We start from the raw sequence: 10702 nt of genomic DNA, 5'->3' as shown, positions 1-10702 counted from the left end.
GTCTGCGGTGATGGAAAGCATAAAATGAAACTCTACTTCTGCAGGCAATTTAAGACATTAAAGCTTGCAGAAAAGAAGGCTGCAATTAAGAAACTAGGCGCATGCTGGAGTTGTCTCGAGGTTCATGACAATGGGTCATACTGCAAACCCGCTTATCTGTGCAAAAACCCAGGCTGCAAAGAAGCACGCGCTGCGGAGCACCATTACTACCTATGCCCTAATGCTGAGGTGAGGAAGGGGAGTGCAGCAGGGAGGCAAAACAGATCTGATCCAGAGGGAGGAAAGGTCAGCAGGAAATGTACAGAGGATCAGGAGGAGTTCCTCAGAAAACTGTCACCTGAACTGGCAAGAGAATGCAGGGATGCGTTTTCAAACACTGCATCTAGGGCATGCAGCACCACCAAGGAGAAGCCAAGCCTCCTGTTTGAAGGTGGGCTTCGAGAGCTGCCAGTAATCATGATGCTCCTTGAGGTCACAGCTAATGCTGGGCAAAAGATTGGGACATTAATTGACCTGGCTTCTGACACCAACTATATAACCCACAGAGCTGCAAGCAGTCTTAACCTAAGAAGTGAAGAAATCACTCTGGTTGTTCATGGAGTAGGGGAAATGAAAACGCACGTGAGAACAAGGCGGTATCTTTTGAAGATCCGAGTCAGAACGCCTAGAGGCACCCTTAGGTCACACCAACTGGTCTGCTATGGACTCGACAGCATAGCAGAAGTCCACAAACATGTCACACCGAGTCAGCTACAAAGGTTCTTTCCGGATATACCACTCAACGATCTTGTAAGACCGAAAGACATTCATCTGCTTATAAGTCATAAAGAAGGTCGGCTAGCGCCTCAGAGGAGCAGAGTCATCGGTGACCTTGTGTTATGGGATGGGCCACTTGGAAAGACAGTTGGGGGAACTCACCCTGAGCTCTTCGAGGAGCTTACTGTCTCTGCCCACATGTCCAAGACACACTTTGCCAGGTCAATGAGAGCAGCAGCTGTCAAGTATGAGGAGCTCATTGGCGAGGCCTCAGACCAGTCTTCAACAAGGAAGCACGTTCCCGCTAAGCTTGAGAGGTCAAGTACCTCAACCACCAGTCGAGGATTCTTAGAGTGGTGGAAGTGGGATAGTATTGGTGCTGCATGTGAGCCAAAGTGTGGGTGTTGTCGTTGCGGAAATTGCCAGCCAGGTGGGAAGGAAATGACACTGGCCGAGGAGAGAGAGCTTGAAATAATAAGAGAAGGACTCACCTATGTCACGGGTGATGGCCACAGCGACGAGCCACACTGGCATACCAGATACCCTTGGGCTGAAGATCCAGTATCCTTACCAGATAACAAAAAAGGAGTTGAGAGCACATTCCTCCGGACAGAGAAACAATTGGCCAAGGAGCCTGAATGGAAAGCTGCTTATGCCGCTCAGGTGCATGACATGGTGGAGCGTGGAGCCGCAGTCAAGTTGTCCAAGGACATGATCAGTAACTGGGCTGGGCCAGTGTGGTACGTGAGCCACCTCATTGCTCCGAATCCCCACTCTGTTACAACTCCAGTGAGGCTTGTGTGGAATAGCAGCCAGAGGTTTAGAGGTGTGAGCTTGAACGACCTGCTAATAAAGGGTCCAGATGTCCTCAACCAGATTCGAGCAGTTCTCCTCAGATTCAGGGGCGGAGTGTATGGAGCCCTTGGTGACATAAAAAAGATGTACAATTCAGTTTGGTTGGAAGACAAAGAGATGCACCTGCATAGGTTCCTCTGGCGGGACTCTGAGGATGACGAGCTAGAGGAATATGCCATCACAAGGGTGAACATTGGAGATAAACCGGCAGGATGCATTGCACAGCTGGCAATGCGTGAAACTGCCAGCCTTTCTACCTTTTCCCACCTCAAGGAGGAACGTCGTGTACTCCAGCAAGACAGCTATGTCGACGACATCCTTACCTCTCACAATGACATGAACCAACTAGAAGCCATTACGGAGAACATTGGGCGGATCCTAAAGGCTGGAGGATTTGAGCTGAAACCTTGGGTCTTGTCTGGTCAAAGTGGGAGGAGGAAGCGCAATGACGAGGGTGAGAAAACAAGAATGAAAACCATTGTCCTACCAAACCAAATGCGTGATGAAGAAAACAAAGCTCTTGGTCTGGGTTACATAGTGGAAGAAGACAAGCTTCATGTCATGGTAGCAATCAACTTCTCCAAGAGGAAGAAAAAAAAGGGCGAGTTGGCCAAGACCTTGCCCAGGAGCAGATTAAGACCCACACGCCAAACCCACTGACACGAAGAGAGCTTCTCAGTCAAGTGTCAGTGTTGTATGATCCAGTCGGTTTGGTCACTCCTGCAAAGCAGAAAGGAGCAATCTTAGTTCGCAGGGCATTCCAAGAGACAAAAGTAGAAAGCTGCTTGGTCAAGGACACTTGGGATATGGCGCTCTCAGATGCCCTGAGGGAGGACGCCATTAGGCTTTTTGAGGAGTATGCCCAGCTCAGCAAAGTCACATTTGCAAGGGCGCTAACTCCCCCGTGCTTCACCGAAGAACCCTGGGCAATTACTTTCTCCGATGGAAGTGAGCAATCCTATGGGGCAGTGTTGTACTTAAGGTGGAATTCAGATCAGGGCACAATCATCAGGTTGGTGGAGTCCAAAGCTAAGTTAACGCCATTGGACCACAAAGGGGATGTTGTCAAAGCAGAGCTGTGTGGGGCAGTGTTTGGCTCACGCCTAAAGAAATACTTTGAGGCGCAAAGCCGGATTCAGGTTGAGAGGTGGTATCACTTTGTCGATAGCCAAACCGTCATTGGGGCAATACAGCGGGAGAGCTATGGGTACCAGACCTTTTTTGCAAATAGGATTGGAGAAATACAGAGCAGCACAAGGATTCAAGATTGGTGGTGGGTTCCTGGCCCTCAGAACATTGCGGATGTAGTCACAAGAGGAGCTAGTCCCAGGGATCTAGATGAAGACTCAGAATGGCAAAATGGTCCAAAGTTCTTGAGTTTGCCAGTGTGCGAGTGGCCAGTCAGGTCAGCTAAAGAGTTAGCCGCCACTGCCAAAGAAAACGTCAATAAGCTGCAAAGAAAGGCGTTTGTCGCTGCCTTGACAAGGGCCGAGATAAAAGGGCAAGAAGAAAAGCGAAGTCGGGCTGAGGCCCAGGGAGAGCAGCGAAGACCACCTGCAGGGTCGGTCATCAAGAACCTTTTAGATGTCAAGCTGTTCAGTGACCTAACTCGATTAGTTAGATCAGTTGCTTGGACTTGGAGAGCAGCTAGAAAGTTTCTTGGGGGACATCCATCTGCAAATGACCCAAAGTGGGAGGCAGTCCCATTGGCAGGAGTAATTTCGGTGAAGGAACGTGAAGATGCCCTAAGAGACATCTTCCTTGCAGCACAAGACAGCGCTGTCTTCCCAAGCACTACTACAGATAGACTGGTAGTATACAAAGACCCAAGCTCTGGGCTCTTTGTTTGTGGCGGCCGAGTGCAAGCTTTTAAGAAAGACCAGGTTAGTGTTCCCATCTTGGCTTATGATGCTTGGATGTCTACACTGTTGGCTCGGGAGGCCCACAATGAGAGTCATGAGGGAGTTGCTGGGACCCTGCTCAGAATGAGGAAGAAAGCGTGGGTCATAAGAGGGAGAAGGATTGCTCAAAAAGTTGTGGATGGTTGTGTGGTTTGCCGGAAAGCAAAAGCACAGAGTTGCCGGCAAATAATGGGCGACTTACCTCCGGAAAGAACTCAACCTGCTTTACCTTTTGAGTTCACAACAGTGGATCTCTTTGGACCCTACCAAGTGAAGGATGACATCAAGAAAAGAGTCATGTTAAAGGTTTGGGGGGTTGTATTCTGCTGTATGGCCAGCAGGGCGATTCACACGGAGTTAGTAAACTCCTTGTCGACTGAAGGCTTCTTAATGGCTTACCAGAGATTTACAGCAATTAGAGGACATCCAAGAAAGATCTGGTCAGACCCAGGTACTAATTTCATAGGAGCAAAGTCTGTCTTGAAGGAACTTTACGGATTCTTGGAAAGTCAGAATAAGTTTGTCTTGGAGGAGACTGCGACAAAGAATGGAACAGAGTGGATGTGGAAAGTAAATCCGGCTGATTCCCCACATAGAAATGGAGCTGCTGAGGCTGCCGTGCGCATTGTGAAGAGAGCACTCCAGAGTCTTGGAAGGGAGTCTGGGCTAAGTTACAGTGAGTTCCAGACAGCTCTTCATGTGGCAGCTAACCTTGCAAATGAGCGCCCGATTGATGCCAGAGTACAGAGTCGGGAAGGTTGCATTCATTATGTCACACCCAACAGTCTTTTGCTTGGTCGAGCATCTCAAAGTGGGGACTTCAAGATGTTTGACTTTTCCGTTTACCCTTATAAGAGACTTCAAGCAATTCAGGCAGAAGTGAGCAAGTTTTGGAGGTCCTGGAGCCAACTTGCTGGCCCTAATTTGTTTGTAAGGAGCAAGTGGCACACTGCACACAGAAATGTCACTGTTGGAGATGTCGTCTGGTTAAGTGATCAGAATGCACTGAGAGGGCACTTCAAAATGGGCATAGTTGTCAGCACTAATCCAGACAAAAAGGGTATTGTTAGGGACGTCAGTGTCCGGGTATGCCCAAGTTACAGCGGTTCTGTGGCTAAGTCCTTGAGGGCGGAGGACTTAAGCTCTGGTTCAAGGGGAGCGACTCCGGTGGCTCAAGCTACCATCCTTCATAGAGACGTCAGACGTCTAGTTGTTCTGTTACCTGTGGAGGAGCAAAATGGGACCAAGTCGTCAGTGTCATGCTTAAATGTGATGAGTTAAACTGCGGTTTGCTTGTGTACTTGGCGATCTCCTGTGTTCCAAGGGAAGATCGAGTGGGAGGTGTCAAGTCAAACCGAGTAGGAGGTGGAGAGCCCTGAGGGAAAAAGTAAACGTGACAGACTGGAGGGCGGAACTAATCTTGTGTCTGGGTTTCTGTCGGGAAGAAAAAGAAAGGCGAACTGGGAAGCAATAGGAAGGTGCCACTTTCGGGAAAAGCCCAGCATAATTCCTTCAATAAGTTGTCGCCAACATGAATATTGTGTGGAACTGAAGTATCTACAAAGCCAGGGAGGCAGCCGGTAAGGGAATGGTTGCTGACTATGGTAAAAGACTTTGAAGCGAGTTGCTAAAGAATCGCGGCTGCCGCTAGCTTACGTAGCATTAGCACTGTGCCGTGAGTTGGTCGCCTGTTACGAGCGGCACCATTGTTTATTGTTGGTCTGCATATGGGAGACTGTTAATGCTTGCATATGGTTAAGAGAAGCTGGTTATAAATACTATTGTTACTGCTCAAGTTCTAATGCAGATTGATTATTTAATTTAGCACTTTAATAGAAAGCAGTATTTCTCAAGGTGTATGTACAATTGTTAGTGAATTACGTAATTTGAGCATTTAAAAATACTCAAGCAAATATTGTACTACAAAGCTTATGCACTGCATTGATGTGTTAAAAAAAAAGAAAAAAAGAAAATGTGTTTGGGATTGTTTATAATATTTGCAGATGTGTGATGACAAACATAATTTGTATTTTGGTTTTTTGGTTTGTATTTAAAGGTTTTTCACCTATGGCTGACTGTGGCCGAAAAGAAGATTAAAGAAAAGGAAAACAAAAGATCTGCCTGGTCATTGAGTGAAACCCAGTTAAACACCTGTGGTAGATGCATCAATCCCTTTCAAGCGGGGAAGCTGCACAAACTTAGAGAGCTTGACAGTGTTCGTTCAGCACTTCAGAGCAGGCGAACTTTGAAGGTGTCTTCATTGAAAAAGATGAGGAAGTTGCTGAGTTTGTGAAATACATCCAGAGACACACAAATCATGTAAGATACACATATATATTAGTGCTGTTAGCGTTAATCTTGTTAAAATGACGTTAATGCCATAACACATACATGTGTGTGTGTGTGTGTGTGTGTGTGTGTGTGTGTGTGTGTGTGTGTGTGTGTGGACATATATGGATGGGTGGATATTTATTTTATTTTTCTCTTGGTGTTGTCGTAATACTATTTACTTTACTTTATCTTAATGTGTACTTAATTTTGTCACCATGTGTATTTAAAAAAAACAACAACATGATTTTTATTTTGTGTTATCAGTGCTGTCCTGGGGAGATATGAGGTCTTGTGTGACTCAAGGCTAATTCAGCTAATTGTTATGCATTTGTTTTAAAAAGTTTGTCCCTGATAGGGCTTAATCATGCCATGTCTTTTATGTTAAAATCTTTGAGTGTATAGGTCCCGGGGAAAGGGTTGTGCGGATCTTGGACTGCAGCAAAGGAGTCATCCAAAAAGTCCACTGGGAAGTTGTATGAGGAGGGCATGGAAATAGCTGTTTGTCGCCACGGAGTCCTCTTAGCTGCATTGAACATGTTTCGAGGGGAGATCTTTGCTTACCCTCTTTTTCTCCAGAGGAAGTTGGCAGCTAGCGTCCCAGGACATATTACGTTCCTTTGCTCCGATGTGGCCTGTAAATATTTCCCCTATTTAACCAAGGTGGCTCAGCAGTGCCCTGAGCTGAGGAACCTCTTGTCAATGCTTCCTTTTCTCGCCATCATGCATGCAAAGGCTCACACTTGGAAATGCGAGGTATACTGCAGCTTGTAGTTTTGGATTAGTTTGAGACATTTTGTTATAAGGTTGAATGAATTCAGCAGTCATGTATTGTAACCTCCTTTCTATAGATCAAATGGGGAGGTGCGTTTCAGGATGGGGCCGGTTCAACAGTTGGAGAAGAGGTGGAACAAGTAAACAGTTTCCTGTCTAGGGCGGCCATCACAACGAAGTACATGTCTAAAGCAGGTATGTGTCCGTGTCTGAGATTCCACTCAGTCTCCTGCTCATTAATTCTAATTTGTTTACTAACTGAAATGCAGGGCGAACAGACATGCTGACCCTCCTGGCTTTGGGCTGGAACAAAAGGAAAGTGGAACAACTTTGTGGAACCGCACTTTGAGCCAGAGATATCTAAAGGTGATTTTTTTTTTTTTTTTTTTTTCAAAAACCATTTTAATGTGTGTGGTAATGGGGGAAAAACACCAGTACTCTTTTAATGTCAATATGAATGACATTTATTAATGTATTCTTAGATCATAAGGATCCTTGGAGAACAAGTGGAGAGCCTGAATGCGACCAAAAATGAGCTGGGTGTGGATGACGACACACTGCAGCAATGGGTGGCCGATGTGTAGAAATGGGCTGAAGGTGAGTCTCAATATAATGCACTCGTGTATAACAATAGGACCCACCATGGCCTCATTAAAGAACTTAGAGTTAAGATCTTTCTGACAGTGTCAACAAACAATGAAAAATAAGCCTTGTAAAAGCAGAATTTATGGCAGAGTTGTTGCGTTTCATCAAATTGGATAGAACCTGGGTTGAAATGATGTCATACTAGTTGGTTTTATAAACCTGAACACCAACATACTTGTTATAATAATAATAATAGATTGGATTTATATAGCGCTTTTCAAGGCACCCAAAGCGCTTTACAATGCCACTATTCATTCACTCTCGCATTCACACACTGGTGGAGGCAAGCTATGGTTGTAGCCACAGCTGCCCTGGGGCAGACTGACAGAAGTGAGGCTTCCATATCGCGCCATCGGCCCCTCTGGCCAACACCAGTAGGCGGTAGGGTAAAGTGTCTTGCCCAAGGACACAACGACCAGGACAGAGAGCCCGGGGATCGAACCGGCGACCTTCCGGTTACAGATACGCTTTGTTACAGACTCTGAGGAGGAGGAAGACATTCCAGACGATGCCACTGAGAGTGATTTGAGCACTTCTGATGAAGACTGATTGTGTCATCATTGATGTTATGTTTGGTAAAATAAAAAGTTAATCACATCTCTGTTTAATGTGATTTTTCAACAGACATTTTACATTTTGAGAAGAAAAATGGAATTTCCTTGGTGCAGTTGTTTACCCTGAATCATTCTTTCCCATCTAATTTAATGACTAGTGTACATGTTCAGATACGATAACATAATTTAATTTATGGGATGCTTTCTGGGCTGCTCAAATTATCACAAAATTTAAAAGCACCAGGCAGCACACTCACAAGTAAATTTTTTGTTCAGTGTTTTGTCGAAGAAATCAACAAGTACAATTGAGATGTTTGCTGTAGTGGTGTGTTTGTTAAGAAGCATGCCAGCACACTGGTGAACTGACAGTCCCAGAATGCACCCGAGCCAGTGACTCGCCCCAGAGCAAATGAAATTGTTTATCTAGAAAGACAACCGTCATCAAAGAAGAAGTAAAAGAGTAGGAAACGAATGGTAAGGGAAGGTACTGTGGGGTAGGAAAGAAAGGCCAGAGCTGTGCAAAATGACCTCCAGCAGGCCACAAATGTGCACGTCTGCTCAAACGGTCAGAAATGGACTCCATGAGGGTGTTATGAGGGCCCGACGTCCACAGGTGGGGGTTGTGCTTACAGTCCAACACCATGCCGGATGTTTGGCATTTGCCAGAGAACACAAAGATTGGCAACTTTGCTCCTCACGGATGAAGGCAGGTTCACACTGAGCACTTGTGACAGTCTGGAGATGCCGTGGAGAACCTTCTGCTGCCTGTAACATCCTCCAGCATGAGTTTGGCATTGGGTCAGTTTTGGTGTGGGGTGGCATTTCTTTGGGGAGCTGCACAGCCCTCCATGTGTTCGGCAGAGGTAGCCTGACTGCTATTAGGTACTGAGATGAGATCCTCAGACCCCTTGTGAGACCATATGCTGGTGTGGTTGGCCCCGGGTTCCTCCTAATGCAAGACAATCCTAGACCTCATGTGGCTGGAGTGTGTCAGCAGTTCCTGCAAGACGAAGGCATTGATGCTGTGGACTGGCCCGCCCATTCCCCAGAACTGAATCCAATTGAGGACATCTGGGACATCATGTCTCGCTCCATCCACCAACTGCACCACAAAATGTCCAGGAGTGGGCAGATGCTTTAGTCCTGGAGTCTGGGAGGAGATCCATCAGGAGAGCATCTGCCACTTCATCAGGAGCATGCCCAGGTGTTGTAGGGAGGTCATACAGGCATGTGGAGGCCACACAGACTAGTGAGCCTCATTTTGACATGTTTTAAGGACATTACATAAAACCAGATGAATGATTCTGTATTGCACTGATCAAGGAACCAACCCAATAGGAGCTAAAGGAATCCTCTTGACATTACTTCAGTCAGTAAGTTTATATTATGTTTAATGTGCATTTTCTTCATCAGTTTAGAACATAACATGTTAGCGCTCCCTGGTCCTTTTTGGAGACAGATCCTGAGACAGCAGGCAACTATGGAGAACTCGTGTCAGCTGTGGTAATTAAGGAATACTTTGATTTAATATTGATTTCATGACAACTATCCTCAGGCACATATTCCTGGATATATATAATGACATAAGTAAACTCCCATTTTAGAATCATTGCCTTCTTTGATCTGACTTATTGCCTCAGACTTTGGCCCCGTGTCCCCAAAAGTATAGAAAATCCATGACACTGAGTAAGAGGCCTTTATCATGTTATAAGTGAGAGAGTTTGGTGTAACAGTGGTTGAACATGCCAAATCAATCCACAACATACTGCCATTCCCCAGCTGTAACCTGCATATGCATCAAACCAAAATCCAGTATCATAGCCACATGATAGACATACAGATGAGGTTAAAGGGCTGTGTCATTTTGCCAGATAGCTTCATCCCAAAAAAGATAAAACATTCTTCAAAAACAAAAGTTTGTGAATATTTCCAGTATTGCCAGGCCTAAACCAACCTGTTAAACTTATCAATTATTGTCATAGGTATGAACCTATTGATTGAAACAGAATAATCCATTGAAGCCTCCATCATCATCCACAATCACTGTTACTGTTCAGATTATTTTATCTCTATTTTCCTCTAGAATGTTTTGAAAATCAGCATTTGATCAACAGACTTTTTAAAAGTTTATTTTGATCCTATTGTTTACGCGTGTAATTGCATTTTTATTGAAATTATGACAGGAAAACCCTCAATCAAATTGTATCTTTGATATCTAATAATAATATTAACAATAATGTTACATATGTAATATGCACACAATAATAATGTGCAAACAAACAAGAAAAATAGCAAAAAATTTCAATTTATTTCTAATACCCTGTATGTATGTGTGTATGTATATAGATAGATAGATAGATAGATAGATAGATACTGTAGATATAGATAAAAACCACATATGACCACAACTCCAAATGTGCAATTGTCACTGCATCTAAACATGACATATTACAAAAAGGTAGGAACATATAATATACAATATGTTCTGAAGCTGGTACTGGTGCAGTTAACTTTGCTTTAGGCTCCCATACACAGTAGGTGTTACTTACTATACGTGCAGTGCAGTATTACTTTAACTTGTAATATGTTATAATAAGTAAGTCACTTCTATATTTATGAGGATGTAGAAAATAATGTTGGCTGATATGTAAAACTATGAGATGTCGAGTGCAGGGAAGATATTATTGATCGATCAGATTCATGAATGTGTTAGGTACTTAAGCCACAATTAGAGAGTGAAACAGAGACTGACACTGGTTGAAATGTATAGTAAATATTTTATTTTGAACTTTTATGCTGAACTACAAACTGTGAACTGTGCGATCTCTGCGACCTGTGGTGCCTGGTTTACTGTGTGTAAAACTGCGCAGGTTCCCATGTGTCATCCCA

At 44.5% G+C, this 10702-nt stretch overlaps 2 long non-coding RNA genes across 3 annotated transcripts; both read left to right on the top strand.

Annotated features, from left to right (window-relative positions):
- Positions 1 to 4818: 4818 nt before the first annotated feature.
- LOC113017834 (uncharacterized) lies at positions 4819 to 5621 on the top strand. The gene is made up of 2 exons (XR_003271595.1): positions 4819 to 5092; positions 5569 to 5621. It is a non-coding gene; the product is annotated as an uncharacterized LOC113017834 (long non-coding RNA).
- Positions 5622 to 5749: 128 nt separating this feature from the next.
- LOC113017833 (uncharacterized) lies at positions 5750 to 6944 on the top strand. 2 transcript variants are annotated; one of them, XR_003271594.1, is made up of 3 exons: positions 5750 to 5831; positions 6692 to 6809; positions 6884 to 6944. It is a non-coding gene; the product is annotated as an uncharacterized LOC113017833 (long non-coding RNA). The 2 variants fall into 2 exon arrangements; XR_003271593.1 differs by lacking the exon at positions 5750 to 5831 and adding an exon at positions 6569 to 6596.
- The last annotated feature ends 3758 nt before the right edge of the window (positions 6945 to 10702 follow it).

This window comes from Astatotilapia calliptera, unplaced genomic scaffold, assembly GCF_900246225.1.
Source record: "Astatotilapia calliptera unplaced genomic scaffold, fAstCal1.2 U_scaffold_211, whole genome shotgun sequence".
Taxonomy (NCBI): Eukaryota; Metazoa; Chordata; class Actinopteri; order Cichliformes; family Cichlidae; genus Astatotilapia; species Astatotilapia calliptera.
The sequence above is the reverse complement of the archived record's forward strand: the minus strand, read 5'-3'. Positions and strand labels throughout refer to the sequence as shown.